Here is an 11,336-nt window from a genome sequence, read left to right as displayed (position 1 = left end):
ACCTTCTCAGGCCAGAATTATTGCACTTGTCCATTTGCTGTGAAAATTTGGTATTGGAGGACTAAAAGATATCCAAACCTATCACCTGATCACTAAATACAGTCCTCCTTCTCCCAAAAGGTAACAGCATCCTTATCTACTCTTGCCAAGATGGCAATTCATTTCCTTAAAGGCTGGTACCTTGGCATGAGCTGTCCAAAGTGCATAGGCAGCAGCCAAAGCTAGAACACTTTCAAAGCTGGCAGGTTTTCATGTCATTTTACCAGACTAGCCTTTCCACCTGTTGTTCCCAGGTGTGGAATATGCTGCCCCTAGCACCCAAAAAAGCATGCCAGGAATTTTACTTCCTTCTTCATGCTGAGAAATACAAGTTTCAATAATTTATTCTTTATTGGGGGGTGGGGGGATGATTCTTAGAATGTCATAAACAACAGACACCTAAAATTTTACTGAAGTTGCAGGCCCTGAATGTTCATAGGGGTTATCTCCAACTTTCTGGAACACCTGCTTCTTAACAAAGCCCCCAACTAGTATCTGCTTTGAGCCCATATGTTTCCATTAGCGTGACATCATCAATATCATGAACAAATGTGATATTCTGTGTGAATAGCCAGATAATCTACATCTCTTCAAACTATATTTTGACAGGGGGCAGAAGTGTTAACACAGCCTTGGAGCAAACCTGTAATGTATTCTGTTGTCATTTTTAAGTAAATGAAAACTCTATCTTTTCTTCTTTTCCTAAGGATAGAAAAGAATGTGTTTGCCAGATCACTGGCTGCGTACAATATATCTGATGCCATGTTAATCTGTTCTAGTAAAGATACTACATCTGCTCTTGGACATAATGCCTGGCTGTGTTTGCAGTAATCCACTATCATGCTTCAGGATACATCTTGTTTTTGTAGTGTGCGATTGCTGAATAAAATTGTGACTGCCGGGAATCATCCCTGCATTCTTTAATGGATTTTAAAGGTGGTACTAATTTCAGCCATTCGTATTGGACTATGTTTTATTTTCTAATTTACTATCTTTAAATAGGGATGGCAGATGAGGTAGTTTCATTGGCTTCCACTTGGCTTTTTTCACTAGAAATCTCTTATCCTATGGACCAAGGACCCAACGTAGAGGTTGTGCTGACTCCCAAGTGTATCTATTACAACTATAAATTGGGGTTTGGGGAAATGAGCACTAGCTAGGTTCCCAGACACAGCGGACCCACTGTGAGCTTACCTTGGCTATCACATGTTTCCACTCTATCAGAGGGGCCATAATAACACTTTGGCATCAATATTAACTTGAACCTTGAATCCAACAATCCTCAAAATGCTTGAATATTCTTCTTTCCCTAGTTACCCAATAAATGGCAGCAGGTCCCCTTGGGAAAGGTCTGAGAAAGCCATTGCCATGTATATTTGTCATGATATTGCAGGGACCTTCCTCTGAACCAGTCTCTTCTTTAGTTAGTGGGTCTGTGTCTGAAAACTGGATATTGGAACGAGGATTATAATTTTTATTAGAATAATTGCTCTCAGTCTTATGATTATCACCCTCAATTTTTTTTTTTTTTACTTTACAGATAGAATCATACTCATGTTGGTGCCCATATATTTTGCCCCTAGGGATGCCACACTCTTTCAACGATGTCTGTAACTTTCTAAACATCGGGCTCCCTGGCTGTTCTTCCAACCATGTCACTTATTGTAATAATTGTAGAAAATTATTTCTACAATTAAGTAGAAATAGTAGAGTAGAAAATTTTGCCACCTGGCCTCTATTGTTTGCAGTCAGAGTGTTTGAGGGACCCCCTTTGCTATGTGTTAATGAACCTACCTCTGTAGTGGTTTTTCCTACCATCAGCCCTGAGTTATAGCAGAGAACTATGACTGAACTTCCTACTGATGCTAGTGCTTTTCTCACTAGTATGTTCCTTATTGCTCTGGTAAATGATGTATCCTCTCAGCCCTCTTATGAGGTATAGTCGTCTAATAGGTTTTCTGGTCTTACATGGTACATCCACTGTAACTCATCCACTTTTCTGAGCCTTTTAATTTCCTTTTTCCACTGCCTTGTGTGACCGTTCTGGCTTTTATTCTTTACTTAATGTAGAACATCACATTTCCCATGTTCCTAGGTGCTTGTTCACAGTGCTTCCTGAGGTCCTGGCCAGAGTGTTAATGCATTAATGCTTACATTTCTATAACATGCTCCCATTTTGATAAAGTCTCTTTCATCCACATTTATGTTCGTTTTTCTTAGTCTAACAGCCTCAGAATGCAGTCCCAAGTATACCTTTCCAGCTCCTACTGGTATTCTAGTAGGTCCTAAAGTTCCATGCAGGGTTAGTCCCTTTCTCCTCCCCAGTGGACTCAGGTATCCTTAGTATGGCTGGGTTATGTTTTGACTTAATCCTGGTTATTGGCCTACTGACCCGAAGAATGATGGGGACAGAACCTGGGGGCAGAGTAGAGGCTACGTATGTTTTCTCTACATCATCTTTAAGCAAGGGGGAGTGCTAGATCTTTATAAGGAAGGGCCACTTTTGAAGGGTCCCCAAGTTCAGATGTGTCTGGGAATTCAAGACTTTCAGAGGCATCAGCCTGGATGCCCCCATATCATATGTCCCAACAAGAGCCTTGACCTTGGCATAGCAGACATACCTGGGTTAGAAGTTAAACCTTCTTTAGAGCTTGACTACACCTACAGTTTAAGTCCTGGGCCTGGGCCTGAAATTTCTCTGCCATCCCTCTGCAGGACAGGAGAGTCTCCTTGTATACTAACAAGGAGGCCCTCTAGCTTTCACTCTTTTCACTCTTGCTATTAATTGCTAATTAATCACTCAGCTTTTAAGTATCTTTATCTAGAGCAGTCAATGGAGTATAGCAGTAGCCACCAAATTCTTCTCTCCTCATAGTTATGATTTCCCCCATATTATTTCCAAACACCATACATCCCACCAACTAATGCATCTAAATTTATTAGCTCTTTTTTAGTATTTGCCTGGTATATCTTTTCCTGACGTTTAAGGTTTCTTATGTATTTTAGGGATTCCCGCATACAGCAAGAATTTTTATTTCCAATCTGTCTTTTAATAGATGAATATAATTCATTCAGATTTATAAAAATTTCTGATCTATGTGTGTATACCTGTGTATATCCTTTTATTTGACATTCTCTATTTACTAGGCTTTTTCTTATTGAATTGGCTGCATTTTCCTTATTTTCTCTGTTTCCTCCTCTACTGATTTCAAGGTTAAACATTCCACTTCCTCTTTTCTTTTTTGAAGGGGGGGATCTTTACCTTTATAGTTTTAATGCACAAAGTTACCCAAATATAAGACTAATCAATATCTCTATATGCTACTGAACACATGAGGAATGTAGAGTGTTTTAACTCTGAACCACCCCCTCCCAATATCATCCATGACTCTTGTATCACAGTTTGGTTCTACTTGGTTTTGATACCACCCCCCCCCATTAGGTGCATATTTGGTTCATTTATCCCCACAGCAAATTTAATTCTACTATTCTGGTTTTGAGTTTCCTTTTCATTTCTAGGACTTGGTGAATTTTTTCCCCTTTGTGCTTTCAATTTCAGCTATGTACTTTTAAGGAAGATTTGTGTTCTATCTTATTCAGCATTTCTATGTGTTTGGAGCCAGATAAGAAGTTTCCCATTTCTGCTTAGCCCACCATATTAACTAGGAGTTTCTTTTTATTAATCTTAATTGCTTTTCAATCCTTGAAAGTTATCTTGCATGTAGCAGATCATCAAAGTTATTCATTCAATAGTTATTTATTGAGCACCTACTGAGAACTGATGCTAAACCATGGAGTTAAGAAAACTTGTTCCAGTATGTCTGGAAAATGTTTACTCTGTGACTGAAAAGGTGAGGAGAGGGTATGCCTTTCACAGGGGCTTCTTGTAATCCTCTCTTTTAGTTAAACATTCCTGGGGACAAAAGCTCTCCTAAAAGGAGGTAAACTGACAATCTAAGAATTTCCACTCTGTTAGAAATGACGGCAGAGTTTTGATTCTCTGAAGTAACAGGCCTCAGGGAAAGTGTGTGTAACTGAGATTCACCAAGAAATTGAAAACTCATTTCAGCCAAGAAATCCCACCTCACTTTTTATCCACCCTTCCCCCTCCCTCCTCTCTAATGCACCAAGCCTTTCCACAGGGTTCTCTCTCTCTGGGAGAACTCCAGGGAACAGAGCAATGGTTAGAAGTGGCAGTGGTGAGAAGCTCAGGGCTCTGGATGGCCCACGTGAAGCCCAATGAGCAGCACAGTCTTTGAAAAGGCTCATCCTCTATGGCTTTGGTGCAGCCACTGTCCTCCTCAGGGATCTGTACGTGATCAGGTACAAAGTCAGTGCAGGCATTGTTTTACTTTCATTGTATTTTTCTCATTGTTCACAGTGTTTGTTTGTCTCTCTCTCCTAGAGGCCTTCGCCCACTGAGTAAGAACATGCAGGAAATCAATGTGTCTTGAGTAGTATACTAAGCCTCTGGGAGGTGCAGGAAAGCAATAGAAAAACAAGGAACGTCAGTCTCCCAAGTTTTCCACTCCTTCCTCCAGAAACACCTGACCTTAGACTCCTGGCTCTGGCTCTCTGGTTCTCTGGAGCATCCTGTCAGGCCCCAGGTGGTAAACATCACCCGGTTCTAGAGTCCTGATCCGTCTGCGCAGGTTTTTGGAAACAGCCTCTGAGAGCTTGTTTTCCGTCAACTCTCTGACACTTCTGTCTCCTTCCCAGAGATCCAGTAATTGGGGTCTCCTGGGTCCTGAGCTACAGACACTTCCCCACTTTACAAAGATTTTCTCATAAAACACAGGTTTGTAACTGAAATGGTTCTTTCCCATACCCAAGCTTGTGTAAAAACTCATCTAAATTTCCTTCTAGTCTTTGGTTCAAAAACAAAAGCCTTTATTTTTAAGTGTCCTTGGCTCAGGTGGCCTAAAGAGCTCTAGGTTTACCAAGTGAATTATTCCCTTATGCCACCTTTTTTTAAAAAAGATTATGCATTTAAGAATATGAAATGAAGTGTCATTGTAACTCTCCTTCCACTCTTCAATTTTTTTTCATATTGAGATTGATGATGATGATATAATAACAATGGGATAATATTAGCTAAATATTGACTATATGTATACCCATCACTTTCAAAATGCTTCACATGTGTTGTCTTTGTTCAACTTCACAACAACCCTATGAAATCATTACTATCAACCTCATCTCTGTAAAGATGTGGAAAATTAGGCTTAGAGAGGTATTATCTTACATGTCATACAGCTACTAGATAGTAAAACTGCAATTTGAAACCCATAACCTGGTTTTGTAGCCACCGTATTGTGCTACCTTCTGAATATCCAACAAATGTTTCTTTAGGCCAGACTCAATACAAGAATTACCATAATTAGTAAAACAACTTCATTGCTGGCTAGGAGTTTACACAAAAACAGATCATTGAGTCTTAGGAGAAGTTAACCACACAAAAGTTGTCAAAGTATTGCTGTGGGAGAGGCTAAATGAGCAAAGGAAAGGATCGTAACTGAATAGGGGTGTGTGTCAGCAAGATAGAGGCCTAGGGAACCCCACTGCTCACTCCTTCCACAAAATCAATAAAAACAATAAATAAATAGCTACAAACCAATGAAGATAGCTCTGGGGAAGCTCTGGACTAAAATGAAGAAGCAGCAGAAATCCTGTGGAGCTCAAAACCTGAGGATGGTCACATAGCAAAGCATAGGAAATATTTTACCTGTGTCACCCAATCCACCAGTCCAGAGCAGCTCAGTGCCAAGAAGAATCCTTGGAGGGATTTCACCCCTTAGGGAAAAGGAGAGCAGGAGAACTCCAGAAAGACTTACCCACCATAGATGTTTGCAGCCTTTGTTACCGAGGACCCCCACATTTGTCACCAGTGCTGAACCTAGTTGACAGAACTGCCTAAAGTCTGCGTCTTCTCCTCAGGGATGAAGCTGTTCCAGTGGTGAGACTTGCCCCCAGGGTCCCTAGTCTCTGCTGCGCTCCACAGTCTAGTATCAGGGTGCCACAGCATGCAGAGCTTCCGTTGCTCTGCACCCTGCCCTCAGGTCCCAAGTCACAGCTTTGACCCATCATTACTGGGGCTGAGCTGCTGCTGCCCTGTGCCCTGCCCATGGGTCCTAAGTTGGGGCTTTGACCCACCATAGCCAGGTCTGCACTACTTCTTCTCTATAGCCTGACCCCTGGGTCCCAACACACAGATTTAATGAGCCATCACTGGGGCCATGCTGCTGTTGATCTGTGACTGCCCGGAGCTTTAAATCACAGCTTCGTCCCATCATCACTGGGCTGCTCTACAACTGGGGTCAGAATTGGGACTTTGACCAATTATCCCCAGGGTGTGCTACTGCACTCTGGCTCTAGTCCCAAGCCAGTATTGCACCCAGTCATCCCAAGGCTCATGCCAATCTGCTTCTCCACCCACTGTCCCTAAGTCTGACTCACTGCAGTGAGCCCGAGACGCAGTCTCCAGCTCCACAGAAGATCTGCACAAGCCCTCACCTCATATGCTGGTGCCACCACCAAAGCAACTGCACCTGCATCCCAAAACCCAAGAACAGTGGTAGTTTTGTGTGTACCTGACCCCAGCCCTTGGCTCTACTGCTGCCCTGAGCACCAGTGTGCTAGATCTGGCACCAAGAGATTCCCTCAGCTAGAACTTCTTCCCCCAGGCAAAAATGGAGAATAGGAAAACCTCAGAAGCCTTTGTCTCCAAAGATCCCTATAGTGCTAGCTGCCACCACCACCCATGGGGCTGCTTCAGCCTTGCTATTGAAGAACTCTGCATTGTTCACCAACATCAACTTCAGTTGTTGAATCTTCAAATAGATTATGCTGTTTTGCCCTCCCAAGAACTAGAGACACTATACCCCACCCAGCCAAACCTGCCGCCACCTTCAGGTGAAAGTCTTTCCCCAGGGATGCCAGTCCGAAAAGGTGATGAGGTAACTGTCTCCTCAAATGTACAGACATTAATGCAAAACTGTTAGAAACACAAAGCACAATAAAACATTACATCACCAAAGGAATACTTAGATTTTCAGTACCTGACCCCAAAGAAATGGAAATCTGTACATTACCTGAAAAACAATTAAAAATAATTATTTTAAGAAAGCTCAGTGAGATTCAAGAGAACACAGATAGATGACTCAATGAACCCAGGAAAACAATGCACCAACAGAACAAGAAATTCAACAAAAAGTATAAATCATAAAAAAGAACCAAACAGAAATTATGGTGCTGAAGAATATAATAAATAAAATTTAAAAATGCAGTACATAGCTGCTACATCATGTTCAATTGAGCAGAAAAAAAATTTGTGAAATGGAAGACAGATCTCTTGATATTATCTGGTCAGAGGAGAAAAAAGAAATAAGAGTTTAAAAAAAGTGAAGAAAGCCTACATGAATTATGGGACACTGTCAACTGAAACACTATTCAGATTCTGGAAGTCTCAGAAAACAAAAATTTATTTAAAGAAATAATGGCTGAAAACTTCCCAAATCAGGGCAGAGATATGGCAAACGTGAAGCTTAAAGACCCCCAAACATATTCAATCCAAAGAGATTTTCATGGAGAGACATTATAATCAATCTATCTCTCAAAAGTCAAAGACAAACAGAAAATTTTGAAAGCAACAAGAGAAAAAAAGACTCATCACTTTCAAGGGAACCCTAATAAGGCTATAGGTAGATTCCTCAGCAGAAACCCTGCAGCCTGAAAAGAATGGGATAATATAGTCAAAGTGCTCAAAGGGAAAAACTACCATCCAAGAACACTTTAACCAGCAAAGTTGTCCTTCAAGCAAAGAGATAAAGACTTTCTCAGACAAACAAAAGCTAGAGGAATTTATCACTACTATACCTGCCTTATAAGAAACACTAAAGGGAGTTCTTTAAGCTGAAATGTAAAGACACTAGTTAGTAACATGAAAACATATGAAAATATAAAGCACCCTGGTAAAGGTAAATATATGGTCAAATTCAAAATATTCTAATACTGCCATGGTGGTGGGTAAATCACTTAGAACTCTAGCATATAGTTTAAAGAAAAATGTGTTAAATAAATATAGCTACAATATTTTGTTAATGGATACAAATATAAAAAGACGTAAATTGTGATAGCACCAACATAAAATGTCAAGGGGGCAAGTAAATGTGTGGAAGTTTTTTATGCAGTTGAAGTTGTTATCAGCTTAAAATTGACTGTTATAACTATAAGCTGTATTTTGAAAGCCTCATAGTAATCACAGCAAAAATCTATAATAGGTTCACAAATGATAAAGAGAAAAGAATTAAAACAAACCATAACCAAAAAATTATCAATTTGAAAAGAAAGACAGCAAGAGAAGAAGAAAGGAACAAGAAACTACAAAGCAATCAGAAAACAATTAACAAAATGATGATAGTAAGTTCTCACCTGTCAATAATTACTCTAAATGCAAATGGTTTGAATTCTTCAACTAAAAGACAAAAAGTGGTTAAATGTATTAAGAAAACAAAATCTCAAACTCTTCCAAAACGTTAAAGAAGAAGGAAAAATTTCAAACTCATTTTATGAGGCTAACATTACCCTGATACCAAGACAGACAAGGATGCTAAAAGAAAATAAAATTGCAGGCCAATATCTCTGATAAACATAGATGCAAAATTCTTAACAATATACTAGCAACTGAATTCAATGGCACATTAAAAGGATCATACACCATGATCAAGTGGAATTTATGCCTGAGAAATAGGGATGGTTCAAAATTTGCAAATCAAACCACCACCCTTCAACACTGAGGCAAGACCCTCCACCAGCAAAGAGATTATGACTTGCTGAAAGTTCTTAGGATGTTTAGCATTTTTTAGCAATAAAATATTTTTTTAATTAAGGTATTCTTCAAAGACCACAGGTGCAGATCAGTCAAGCAGAAAGACATCTGATGGCAGAAGGAATCTCTGTCCTGTTTAAAAAATAATTAAAACATGGATGGACCTAGAGACTCATACAGATTGAAGTAAGTCAGAAAGAGAAAAATGAATACCATATATTAATGCATGTATGTGGAATCTGGAAAAACTGGTATAGATGATCTTATTTACAAAGTAGGAATAGAGACACAGACGTAGAGAACAAACATATGGATACCAAGAGGGAAGTGGGGGGATGAGTTGGGAGATTGGGATTGACATATATACACTATTGATACTATGTATAAAATAGATAACTAATGAAAACCTACTGTATAACACAGGGAACTCTACTCAGTGCACTGTGGTGACCTAAATGAGAAGGGAATCCAAAAAATAGGGGATATATGTATACATATAGCTGATTCATTTTGCTGTACAGTATAAACTAAGACAATATTGTAAAGCAACTATACTCTAATTTAAAAAAAAGAGGTGCCAATTAATTATCTTCTATTGCCAATAAAACCAAGATCCCTTAGAAATAATAAAAAGAATCCCTTGCCACTAAAAAAACAAAAAAATTACAAATCAATAAATGTGATATAACACATCAACAGAATGAAGGATAAAAATCACATGACCATATTAATAGATACAGAAAAAAAGCATTTGACAAAATTCAACAGCCTTTCATGATTTTAAAAAAAAAAACTCTCAACAAATTAAGTATAGAAGGAATATATAATCTCAACATAATAAAACCCAAATATGAAAAGTCCACAACTAACATCATACTCAATGGTGAAAAGTTAAAAGATTTTTCTCTAAAATCAAGAGCAAGACAAAGAAGCACATTCTTGCTACTTCTATTCAACAAAGCCTGGAAGTCCTAGCCACAGCAGTTAGGCAAGAAAAAGAAATAAAAAATCATCTAAATCAAAAAGAAAAAAGTAAAATTGTTTGCAGGTGATGTGATCTTATATATAGAAAACCTTAAAGGTGCCACCAAAAACATGTCAGAACTAATATATGAATTCAGTAAAGTTGCAGGGTACAAAATCAACATACAAAAATCAGTTGCATTTCTATACACTAGCGATGAAGTATCTGAAAGAGAAATTAAGAAAACCATTTCATTTACAATAGTATCAAAAATAAAATACATAGGAATAAATTAATCAGTGAGGTGAAAGAGCTGTACACTGAAACTATAAGACATTGATGAAAGGAATTGAAGACAATACAAACAAATGGAAAGATAGCCTGTGTTCTTAGATTGGAAGAATTAATATAGTGAAAATGTTAATACCATCCAAAGCAATCTGCAGATTCAGTGCAATCCCTAACAGGATCCCAATGGTAATATACACAGAAATAGAAAAATCTATCCTAAATTTTGTATGGAATCACAAAAGACCCAAATAGGCAAAGCAATCTTGAGAAATAAAAACAAAGTGGAAGGACATCACAATTCCTGATTTCAAACTGTTATAAACCTATATTAATCAAAACAGTATGGTCCTGGCATAAAAACAGACACATAGACCAATGGAACAGAATAGGCATCTCAGAAATAAAACCACACATGCGTGGTCAACTAACTTTTGACAAGAGTGCCAAGAACCCACCATGGGGAAAGAATAGTCTGTTCAATCAATGGTGTTAGGAGGCGTTGAGTTGACATGAAGCTGCTCACCCACAGCCTGCTGAGTTTACCTGTGCAGGGAAAGGGGGCCTGTGGCTTTGCCCCGTGCCTCCAGACCACTGAAGTCCGCATTAACCCTGTGGAGTCCAACCCCGACTTTGTGGCGGGAATGATACCTAAGGTGGAGTGGGCAGTGCTCCGGAGGCTTCAGACACCTTGCATCTGTTCAAGGTGCCCAAAAAGCCAATTCAAGGACATGAAAATAAGGAGAATTTTCTGAGAAATGTGCACCATGTGCTGCTAGAGGTGGATGTGTTGGAGGGCACCCTGCAATGCCCAGAGTCTGGATTTCTATTCCGCATCAGCCGTGGGATCCCCAAAATGTTGCTGAGTGATGAGGTAGCCTAGACTTAAAACAGTGCTAAGCACCAGTTTCTCATTCTGTGACCCTGTGTATCTTTGTTTACATATATCCTGTTTCTTAGTTCTGTTCTCTGTATCCCCAACCCTTGGCCCAGTGACACATGAAATACAAAGTGTTCTTGAGCTCGATATCATATACATATTTTTCTCATTAAAGGTTCAAAACCAAAAAAAAATTAAATAAAAATAAATGGTGTTAGGAAAACTCTATACTCACATGCAAAAGAGTGAAACTATACCCCCCTATCTTACACCACTCACAAAAATTAACTCAAAATGGATTAAAGACTTAAAGGTAAGACCTGAAACCATAAAACTCC

General features: G+C 39.1%; 1 pseudogene; it reads left to right on the top strand.

Annotated features, from left to right (window-relative positions):
• The first annotated feature begins 10,630 nt into the window (after positions 1-10,630).
• LOC112403441 (multifunctional methyltransferase subunit TRM112-like protein pseudogene) lies at positions 10,631-11,001 on the top strand (annotated as a pseudogene).
• Positions 11,002-11,336: the final 335 nt, after the last annotated feature.

The sequence above is a fragment of the Neophocaena asiaeorientalis genome, unplaced genomic scaffold (genome assembly GCF_003031525.2).
Source record: "Neophocaena asiaeorientalis asiaeorientalis breed wild unplaced genomic scaffold, Neophocaena_asiaeorientalis_V1.1 scaffold67, whole genome shotgun sequence".
Classification (NCBI taxonomy): domain Eukaryota; kingdom Metazoa; phylum Chordata; class Mammalia; order Artiodactyla; family Phocoenidae; genus Neophocaena; species Neophocaena asiaeorientalis.
The sequence above is the reverse complement of the archived record's forward strand: the minus strand, read 5'-3'. Positions and strand labels throughout refer to the sequence as shown.